Below are 12,021 nucleotides of genomic sequence, written 5' to 3'. Positions count from 1 at the left end.
TTGGATCATAAATATTTTTATTTTTATTGTTATTTCATTGTTATGTTAATATTCTACTTATTAAAAGTTTTTACTATTACATTAAAAAATATTTCACTTCTGATGATATTATACTATGATGATATTAGAAAAATTGTAAAATTCTTGTAAAATGATATAATATCTTATTAATCTTGAAGAAGTTAAAAAGATATAAATTCTAAAATAATGATTTCCAAAGGATATGGCGTCTCAAAAGAGCAAAATCTTATTTTTTTTTTAATGCAATTGTACGAAACTCAATTCGTCACAAAAGTAATGGATTTTAGAATCTTAGAATATTGGAATTTTTTATAAAATATGCCAAAAAAATATATTTTTTTTAAAATGCTGATGAAAAGAGATTGAGAACCACTGCCTTAAAAGATTCGAATTTGATCTATTTAAAAATCTATTTATATTTAAAACAATGATAATGTGTTTTATAAGATCCGTAAAAATTAGGACGGTTGATTGATTTTCTTAGAGATTAAGTAGTCGTTGGAATTGGAACAAGAAGTGTAAGCAATGTGATTTTACGACTTGGTTGAATGTTTTTTGGCAACGATTTCTCGTTAAAAGTGGGAGGATGTTTAACAAGGATGCTGATACAATATTGATGATGTGACTATTAAAATATTTGGCAAATTTTAGGGATGCAAGAGTTATAATGATATTGGATGATGGAATTGAGAACAAGTCATTTTATCAAGTTATTCCAGTTGAATATTTGAATTAAATACTGTTTTATTCGAGATATATTTTATATATATATATATTTTTTTTATTATTTGGATATCAATTGAGGTGCAGATTAATATTTTTTAAAAATATTATGATAATATTACTAATAATTATTTAAATATTAAAATAATCATCCACGACATTGCTAATGTCATTTAATGTCATTTATCTTTGCATGTTTCTCTCAACATTTTATATATTCTCAATTGCCAAATTATAATACTTTAATAAATGTGATTATATAGAAAAATTAATTTGAATGAAATGATCAAATTTATGCATAAATTTCATTTATTGTTTTTAACTTTTTTTAAATATATTAATATTACATTAAATATCATTAATTATAAATTATATTTCAATAATATTTTAATTTAATAATATAGATATCAACATATAAGATGTAAATTTATAATTATTTTTATATACTACAATGAATATTTATATTATTATATTCATGCGATATATGATATATATGATATCTATATTATAATTAAAATGTTACTGAAATTCTTTATGATATATTAATTAATATACTTATATATCCAATAAATAATATTATCGAATAAATGGACTATTCGATCATCAGGATCTCATAGGACCCGATTGTAAAAGATGATTTATTATAATTTAACGCATTACGTTACAACATTAAAATCTCATATCTTTCGTCTATTTTAAATCTTTGTATTAATTCTATTAATTTCAAAATCCGATAGAGAAAGAGAGAGAGAGAAAAAAATAGATTGAAATAGAGAAAAACAGAATTAGAACTACTTAAAAGAGAAACATTTAATTTCTTCATTTCGCGATTCCACGAAACGCGTTGTCTTATCAACGCGAGGAAGGGGAGGGGAGGGGCGATATACGGCCAGAGTTCTTTAATTTCCTACCGTTTTCGATAATGAAAACGGAGCATCCCCGTGGCGCTGGTGATTTACGAGCGATCTCAAGACGGTTCTTGCTCGATGGTATTTGTGCGCTATGCAAATACATAGTGCGCCGTTTGGAAACAGGGTCGCATCACTTGAGAAGATCTGTCTCTTTCTTTCTTTCCCCTCCCTATCTCTATCCTATCTCTTCAATGTCTTGCTCCTCGGCTCACCACTCCTCTCTCCTGTCCTCCTTCGTCGTGCTCATTATCACGATTTTCCATTACCCTCGTTCGAATTTCCACGCTACGACGACTTGTACAGTTACACACGACACACGCATACACACACATCCCTCCCCTCCTCTACATTTTATCCTTATTAGCGATTTAGTTTTGTCGCTGTTTTTTTATTTCTATTTTTTTTTTTTTTTTATTTATTTTTAGAATCGATCGGTAAGAGAGGAAATGACGTTGTTGTCTGGCCCGTTGGAAATACAATAGCGCCCGATTAACTGTCGCAGGATCGACGCGTCAATTATACCGAGGAGGTAGGTGTTCTCAGAATTGTTGGCGGTTTTTTTTTTGCTCGTTTTCGCTTGTTTCACTGGTTCCTGGAAAACGAAGAGAGAAAAACCATTTCTTGTGAGCGAGAGAGGGAAAAAAAAAACGTTTGTGTTTCGTATCTTAAATTTATGGAAGGAACTACGTATACGTATACTTTTGGTTCTAGGAATTGGAGGGCAATTAAATAAATAACCGTACGGCAGTTAAGCGGGCAGAAAATGCGACAGTTAAACGAATACTTACTTACATTTGGTCGCAAAAGTATTCGATTTCCTAAATATTTTATTTTACTTAGTTTTTATTACATGACTTTGTCACTTTCTTTTTGTATTTTTTAAACAATTTATCATTGAAGGATAAATATAGTAAATATGTATATTATATATATATATATATAAAAGTTAATATCGAGTTATTTTTTTCTACTGATGTATAATTTTTTGTAAAATATATTAAATATTCAATTTGAATTACACTTTTGGAATTAACTGTAGTCACAATAGGAAATCTTTAATATTTTTTCCAAATATTTAAGTAATTAAAATTCGTTATTAATATTTAACGATCTTTTGCCAACGTTATTTTACATTACTTTATCTTCTTAAAAACTTTTATATAATTTTTATATAATTATTAAAAAGGAGATATTGAAATGTAGATTATTTGGCTATTATAAAAGGAGATCGTGTTTTTTAAATTTGCTTTGGATAAATGGATATTTTTATATTAAACTTTTCACAAATTGATTAATTTATAAAGATTTATCCTCTTATGTTTGTATGTTCTTCTGTCCTTATTCAATAATAAACATTTTTTAAGTTTAGAATTTTTTAAGCCTGAGGATATTATGAAAGAACATTAGAATAGTTTTATGATCTTTATATATAAATATAAAATATATATATATATATAGAGAGAGAGAGAGAAAAGTGGCGCAAAAGTTAATGGAAATACACATTCAGTGTTAAAAGGTTACATAAATGTTATGATAGCTCGATGTTATATAGTTTGTAGAAACTGGTGATTTTTCATTGGAAAGTGAACCAAGAGAGACTAGAAAATACCATCAATAATAGTTAATATTGTGCAACGTGTCATTGAAAATAATTCATTCAATTGTGTAAAAGAAATAGCCTTTCTAAAATGAATTCAAGCTATATTATAAATAAAAGTAGAATAATTTCGATTCGAATAGAAATTTCCTAATGTCCTAATTTTGTTTTTGAATTTCGCAAAATATTAAAAGCTACAAGTTATTTAGAAATCAATGGAACAATCAGCATCAAAATTAATTGGAAAGAAGTGAAATTCAATTTAGATGTGGAACTATTGAAAAATATGTGTTCCATGAATTTATTCATTTTATTAATAGAAATATTTTACTATCTTTATATGACGTTTCATTAAATATTAGTGTCCTACATGTAAAAAGCATTTATGTCACATATATATCCTCTTTCTTAATATTTAGCTTAAGAAGCTTCAAAAGTATATTGATTTTACTATATATTAAAATAAATAAAATAAAGATATTAAGGAATCTTTATTATAATTAATTTAATATAATATTAGATAATGTTAAATATATAATATATAATATTTTAATATTTATCATAAAATATTAATATTAAAAAAGATTATTTGTATTACATATTTTATCATATTCTTATAGAATAATTTGAAATATTTTGGTATATTTTCTTCAGAGAAACATATTTTTATATGAATTTTCACACGAATACATATAATTATATGTATAATTATAACAGTATTATCGTAATACGAATTAATTATTCTCATTTCCCAAGATTTGTCTTCGATTTTTTACCGATTGATTCGATTTCGTTTCCATTCCACGGTGACACCGAAATTCGGCTATCATTCGTCCCGATCGATCTTTTTGGCCCTGACCTCCTCTCGATTTTTCGCTCGAAAGCGGTTACAAGTGTAATCGTGTAATCATTCGGTGATATTATCGGTGGCGATAAACGCGTGTCGCCAAATAAAAAGAAAACGAGAGATGATGGTGAGAATGAGAATAGGCGATGACAGGTAATAATGATAAATAATTATAAATAACAGTGGATAATGACAGTTGTTAGAGAGCGGTAGATAATTATAAAAAACAAAAATAATAAAAATGTATGATAAGAAATGACAATAAATAATAATAGGTGATAAGCGATGTTGGACAATAGTAGAAATATAGCAGGAAATAATAGGAAAGAATAGATAATGATACAACAAACTGAATATCTTTTAAGAATGATAAATATTGGAAGGCAATAGTGAATAAATAATACGTAAAAGAAATACCAAATCGTTATAAATAATTAAATGTAAAATGTATATATATATAATGATTATTATAGTGATATATAATAATGAAGAAGAATAAATAATGATAAATAATGAAATGAATAATGCAACGAATAGCAACAAATAACAATGGTTATTGATAAGTAGATGTGATAAATAATGAAATACATAGTGAAATAACGATAGACACAAATGTACAAGAATAAATAGCGGAAAGCAAAATTAAACAACGATAAACAAAAGACGAAAAACAATATCAAACTATGATAAAAGATAATTTTAATCAAAGACAAAATAAATAACGATGAATAATAATTGTAAAAAAAAAAAAAGATAAGTAAGGAAAAAACAAAATGAAGCAGGATTAAAAATAAGGATATATAACATAAACGAAATAAACGACATATAGATAATAACGATAATAAAAAATAACGAAAAAATAAAATTAAACGCAGAAACATAAAAATAAATAATGAAATGTAATATCAAACAATGATAAATAATAGTTAAAAAAGATAAACAACAAAGAAAAATAAATCACAATGGACAGTAACATGTAACAAGTATAAAAATGATAAATAACACAAATAAATAATACCGAGCGATAAACGAAAATAAATAATATGCAATACCAAACGATGATAACGAATGGCCAAAGACAAGATGAATAACAGAGAAACAACGATAGATAGATAATATAAATAATGAAAAAAAACAATATGAAACAACAACAGAAAATTTTTGTTTGATTTTTCAATTGCATAGAAAGCTCACAGCCCTGGTGTAATCCTATATTGCCGACACGGTTCAGGTTAGTCGCATTCGCCACTCTCCAATGCAAGTAGGCGAGTACAACTAACCGGCCGAGAGAACTAGGCGAAATTAGAATGTTTGCTCGATCGTGCATTGCTGTGTATCATCGCACGAAACTTCAATGCGGAATCACATTTTTCAGATCGTTTGAATAACGAAGATATTTTCTTTTTTTAAGCGAATAAAATATAATTTGGCACGATGATAAGTATTATAACTGAATAAAATACAGTTTAAGATAAAACGATGAGCTCGTGCTCTGGTATGCAATAGAAAACACATTGAACGTATTTAATATATTTGACGAAGCGAAGACATGATACGTACAAGTTCTACGATTATTTTTAATTTAATATATTATTTCAAATTATAATCGATAGATTAAATGTCTTATTTAATGTATAATCTAAATATAACTTTTAATATATTTTTATATTAAGATGACAAAGAGAATGTTTTATTTAATATTTAAAAAAACAGGCACGTAGGATAAATTGATAGAAACTTTTTAAACTTTGTGATAGCATTACTTTGAAAAATGGATATATATATCAAAACAAGAGTCTCTCGTTAAATTCTTTGTAACTTAATAAATAATTATATATAATATATTTGACTCGACTTTTCTAAAATATATCGAAATTCTGATTCTATAATTCCGTATAATATCAGTATCTATGTATTGAGACGTATCACAGAATTTTCACTATACATTACGTATGTATTAGAATAATATGCACAACGTGACGATTATATACAAAATATTAGCCGCTTAAGGACTAAAGTTTAACAAGGATTTGCATTACGATGCACAATCATTCCAAAGTTATTTCCCAAAACAAAGATTTTTCTCAAGAAACGAAATTAAATTTTCTGAGAGAGGGGGGGGGCACGATTCTTCTCTCTTCGGATCTTTTACTTGATACGGCGAGCAAACGGTTTCACTTTTAGGTCACCTTCGCGTAAGTACATTCAGATTTCACCATTTCTACCGACAGTATTACCGACTTCGGATCCTTTCGCTCTCTCGAAACTGCTCGATACCTCTTCGTTCAATCACCGATGTAGTCCTCGATGCCAGTCTCAATGCCAGAAATCACAGATTGAATTCAAAGAGCAGGGGAGGTGGGGAGGGGAGGGGAGAACACACGTCCTTCGTTGTAATACGATTTAATCTATCAAACGCGCTTTAAACAAATTACCTTCATCGAGGCAACAAAAAGTTTTACACCGGTGTTTACAATAGCGGCGATATTTCTTATGTAATGGCCCGATACGTTGGAAACGATCAATCGCCCGTTTGTGAGAGCACACCCACCACTTTATCTCGACGACCTACGCGAGGTAGAGCACGCTTGTTGCGACTTATGCGCGCTTTTACTTATCTTCGAGATAAGAAAATTTTATTAAAATATATAGTTTTTTCATTGGTCCTCTTAAGAACGTTCAATCTATTTGCTTTCTTTCTCTTCTTTTTCAAGATATTATAGATCGTATGCAGAAATATAAATTGACCGGTTAAAGGAATTAAAATGGCGTTCCAATTAAATCTGATTTACATCTGACAAATTTTTTTTATTGTCGTTGATATTTTTTGTTATTTAAAATTAATTTATGAACTAATCGAAATTGTTACGTAACATTATGACTTGAATTTACGTGAATCGAGGGTTTAATCATTTTTACGTTTATTTATCAGAAAAAACGCTTCTTTTCACGATTTGTTTTATTCGTAACAATTTGTTGTAAATATTTCAAGTATTCAAGTATCTATAATTTTCTGGATAAGAATTTCTGAATAGGTAAGAGTGAGAGTAAAGTAAAAGTGAGGGGTAAAAGTAAAAGTAAGACGAAAATGTCGTATTAGTGAGAGTTGGACAGTGTGTGCGCATAAATTGGTATGAATTGAAATAAGTATTATAATTTAATGGGAGTAAAAAATTTTATTAAAAATTAAAAAGAACGAATAATAATATGAAAGGCCTCGTCTAAAAGAGTGTTGAAATTCTGAGGCAAAATTATTATATTCTTATATTTGGAATACTTTCTAAAGCACTTTTAAATATTGTTATGTAATATTTAACGTGTTCTAACTTATTCATATTTTTTTCAGACGCTCTATATATTCATATCTTAATGATACGAGTACGCCCATATATCTCCGCTAAAACGTAGGTTCGAGTTTTCTAAATTACTACGTTTGCACAGCTCAACTTGTATCTCACATAAATTATTAATGCACGAGTAAATTATTCTTATACTATTCGTAATTTATGTAGTGGTAGCCACCAATTTTTTTTTACAATGCGAAGTGTATTTTACACGAAACGAAATGTAGCACGAGATATGTATTATTCATAAGGGAGATTTTTTATGATTTTTCTTTTAAAAAATTTCCAAATAGATTTCCAAAATTCCATGCCAAAAAAAAGTTCTTACCAGATTCTTACCCTGTCGAAGCAATCTGCACGTCTAAATAAAATAACCTTTTCACAAGAGAGCAGCGCAACCCTTTCCCGATTGGAAAGGTGAGCGAGAAAGAGAACGAGATCCGTGACTGGTTTGCTACAGTGCTACCTCATCTTAAGGCCGAACCGAATTTAACCGCGAACGAATCCTAGCCTAGGGAATGAATTTTTTATCACGACCCTGGGGATAAATTTACAAATACTATGAAGCCGAGGATCTAAATGCCACCAGCTTTCCCGAAGACGTCTCCTAGCCTAACTCGTTTCGCCATTACGAAACGTCTTGTTAACGTAACCGTAACCGAGTAATCGTCGCTCGAGTGACGTCGCACGGTTGTAAAAACGGTTTTGTTTCTAGAAGACGCTAGATGGCCACTGAGACGAGGATGATTCGATTAACGCGTTCCACGCTTGAGAGCAGAGGGCGTTCCCTGTTGGGAAGGATTTGGAAGATTTTGCAAGATATAGATTGAAACGAGTTATTTTATTTCAGTGTTGAATGGAAATTATTCTCTTTGCTACGAATTTAATGTTTTAAGGAAATTTCGAATATGGAATATTTATTGTTAACAATTGTACCCAATTATGTGTATATTTAAATTTGTTTTAGATTGGCTCGAATCTTAATTTTAATTTCAAAGTATTATAGTGTATCGTAAAGATTAAATTGAGGTATAAATAAATGTTATTTTATTATCGATTGTGTAATCGATAATAAGTTGCTTCGCCAGATAGCTTTTATCTTTGAAAATTAGATAAAAATTTGTTTCCGTCCTTGACAATGAAATTGTTCACGATTCTTTATCGATCAATCTGATAACAACTAGATAAATCTTTGATAATAATATTGTGATGTAGAACACGCGAAAACATTTCTATGATTGTGACAAATTTTAATTACAATCATCTTTTAATTTAGATACACAGTATCAGTTTTAATTGATCCCATTAGTTCCAAGCGTAGGCAATTACAATTTGTAAAATTTGTAGAATTTTTATCATTCTTATGTACCGTTATCATTTTTCCAGCCCTGATGGGATCGAACAGATACCGAAAAAATTTTATTCCGACACGCAGAGTTTAACAAGCAACCGTTAAGATGATTATTAATGATTAACGAGTAAAAAACGCGGCTAGTTGTTATCCGACAGATCGCGGAGGCACATACAAAAGGCTCGTTGTGACGAGAGAGGACTTGGTCTCGGTCCACTTATCGCGGGGCGACGTCGCAAACACATTCTACTTGCGATTTGGAGCACGTACACTCCCCTTCACGAGTATTAGGCACTTTGGATTTATTTATTGGCACATCTCGTTTGCCTCTCGTATGAAATATGATAATCGATAGAAAAATTGTTTGAATTTTTATATTGAATATATTGAATATAAGAAAGAGGAGAATGAAATACATTGGCATCGATTCTTATCATTGAATTTATGTTATTTAAATATTATAGGAAAGATTAATACGAAGATCAGAAAAATATTTAATCTTGTAAATATTATTTTCTATGTATAGACTCTTTGCAAGCCTCTTTTCTCTAACTTTAAGATTAGAAAAGAGAAAAGAACAAGTGTCTTTGAATATTCTGGATCGTTAATCTCGTTTGATTTTTATTCTCGAAAAAGTTTTAAAGTTGAAATTGAAGCTTCGTTCGATCGAATTAATTATGATGAAACAAATGAACTTCTTTTTTCTTTTTATTTTTTTTTCATTTCTTTCTAAATATTTCCAAGTATTTATAATTATTCTTAACGATTTAATAATTTATAGCTTCAACATTCCTCGAGTAATTACAAGGATAATAAGTTGATGATCGAGGCGAGCTCAGCTTCGTTTTAAACGACAAAATTCCCCCTCTCTCTCTCTTCCCTCCCCCCCAGAATTCACGGAGAGGGCGCTTTTATCCTTTCAAACGTTGGCTCAGAAGAGGCGACGAGTTAGCTCGCCTTTTGTGAGAAATATTTCCGTAACGGTGGATGAGATTAACTATTTAAATGCCTCGGATGGCATTAAATATTCGCTGTTTGCACTTTTGCATGAGTAATACTGCCTCGTTATACTTATTTAACATTTATTCTATATTTTATGCGAATTTTTATATAGATGTATTCGTATACTTTTCTTTCTTCTTTTCTTTTTTTATTCTTGTATTCAGATTAAAATGATTATAACGAGTTAAAATTGCGCAGAAATGTTAATGTAAAATTACATACGAGTCTTTTTCTTTTTTTGTAGGTGGTTTATTTTTTTTTTTTTTTTTTTTTTTTTACGATTGTTGCAAGTGAAAGAAGCGGAAATTTTGAATTTAAAAAAGTGAAAAGGGTAAGAATTTTTGGATTCAATGATTTGTTATTTGTCTCATTTTTATTGCTGTGAACGAAATGTGCAAGAACCACTAAAATTTGGAAAAATTAGAGTAAAAATAGAGTTATTTAAAATTTGTGGTGAAAGAAATAAAAATTTAAACGAAAAAGATACAATTTATTATTTGATCCCAAATAATTTGTATTTTTTATTATTTTTGACGATAGATAAAAATACGTGAAATATTTAAAATATTTAAACATTCTATGATCGAACAATTTTTTCTTCAATCGTGATTTTACAATTCAGACATTTTGTAACAGAACGGTTTGTAATTTCGATTATTATCCGCTTATCTCGATTTTAATCAAGTATGATTCTTACACATTTCGAAAAATAGGCAAGAAGAAACCATTGGTTCAGAGAATCTTTCGATCATAGCGTAATGAGGACTGCGAGGAGAAATAAAAAAGACTGCTGATTACACGTTTCAACATCGATTGTTGCGTAAAGCGAGGCGTCTGTTGGCAAACCGGCACGATCGTGGAACCGCATTGTTGTGCGAGGCTGTTCTACATTTTTGGAGAACGAATTGGGTTCACGATCGATATCATCGCGCTTTTGATCGTCAATCATTTTTTTTTTTTTTTTCTTTTTTTTATCAGAACGCTTTCGAATTTTCATTTTTTCCAGTCGCGTCTTAAATCCATTTCGAGAAAAATTAATCCAGTAACAATTTCTTCGTTTAAACTCTCATTTTTTTTTTTTTTTTTTTCATTAGTATGCCTCGAAAAGAAATCGATCAAAAACGTAAATTTTTAGAAATTTTAGAATTTTTAAAATGTTACACTAAATTAGGAAAATATAATTCGCTATCTTATCTCAATTTTTTTAGAATATCAATCCTGATCGATTAACAGATATAAATTCATCATTTTTATTTCGTCCAACTTTTTAAATTTCGATCTTGTCGATCGACAAAAATCGACACTCGCACTGCGTTCGATCATCGCGAAGAGACGATCTCGTGGATCTCTCTCTTCCTTTTTCTTTTTTTTCTCTTTTTTTTTCTTTTTCTCTCTCTGCGGTCATACGGTAATTATGCTTGTGCACGAATGGCCTATTTAATTCAATGAAACGAGCCATTGACGAGCCTATTCAGCCATACGATGACCACGAGGTCACGTAACACAACGGACCACACCCACACGCGGACGCACACGAGCGTGCATTACACCCACGCAACGCGTGTGTCGATATATATACATATATATATATGTGTGTGTGTGTGTGTGTGTGTACCACGCGTGATCGTACGATTAATTTGATTTTATGGATGGCCAATCTTGCGATCCCATTGGAGAGACGAAGTAATAATCGAATGGAGTAGTTCTTAACTATTTCGAGGCCTTGTAAAATGGAGGTTAGGCTTCCACTTGGGCTCTTTTACGTTTTAACATTCAAAATTAGAATTTCTCGATTGTTTTTTGTTAATGGAAATAGAGTTTTTATTTTTTTTTCTTGTTAAATAGTTGTAATTTACTTAATAAAAGTAAATAAATTTTATTGGAAAATTAGAAGATATCGGATTGGATATTGTTGGACTTGGAAAGAAACAAATATTTTTAATTAATTTTATTTTAATGATGCTAGGAATATGTTGAATTATTGATAACATGTTAATAGTCAGTTAATTCTAGGCTAAACTTATATTTAAGTTGATGAGGAATAATTGTCGAGTTTGAAGATTTTCTTGTCAGCTGGCCGCAACTTGATAACAATACAGGCGTTCATTGCTGATATATGGCATTAAAATTAATTCAGAAGTATTCGCTTTTGTTACACGATTATAAGTCACGGAATTAATTTAAATTTGGATTAATTTGCGTTGAAATTGCGTGCAAATATAATT

At 29.5% G+C, this 12,021-nt stretch overlaps 1 protein-coding gene across 15 annotated transcripts in view; it reads left to right on the top strand.

The window, feature by feature from the left end:
- Positions 1–12,021, top strand: part of rdx (BTB/POZ and MATH domain-containing protein rdx) — a 153,110-nt gene that overhangs the window by 47,305 nt on the left and 93,784 nt on the right. For 6 of the 15 annotated variants that reach the window (XM_086902805.1, XM_086902800.1, XM_086902793.1 and 3 more), the window contains one exon: positions 2,081–2,184. The exons of the other annotated variants lie outside the window; for them this stretch is intronic. The gene's annotated coding sequence lies outside the window, so the exon portion shown is untranslated. The remainder of the gene's footprint in view (positions 1–2,080; positions 2,185–12,021) is intronic. 15 annotated transcript variants of the gene reach the window in all.

Source organism: Apis florea, unplaced genomic scaffold (assembly GCF_048593485.1).
Source record: "Apis florea isolate Af1SG1 unplaced genomic scaffold, ASM4859348v1 contig_2272_pilon, whole genome shotgun sequence".
Lineage (NCBI taxonomy): Eukaryota > Metazoa > Arthropoda > Insecta > Hymenoptera > Apidae > Apis > Apis florea.
Note: the sequence above shows the minus strand (reverse complement) of the source record. Positions and strands in the feature narration are given on the sequence as shown.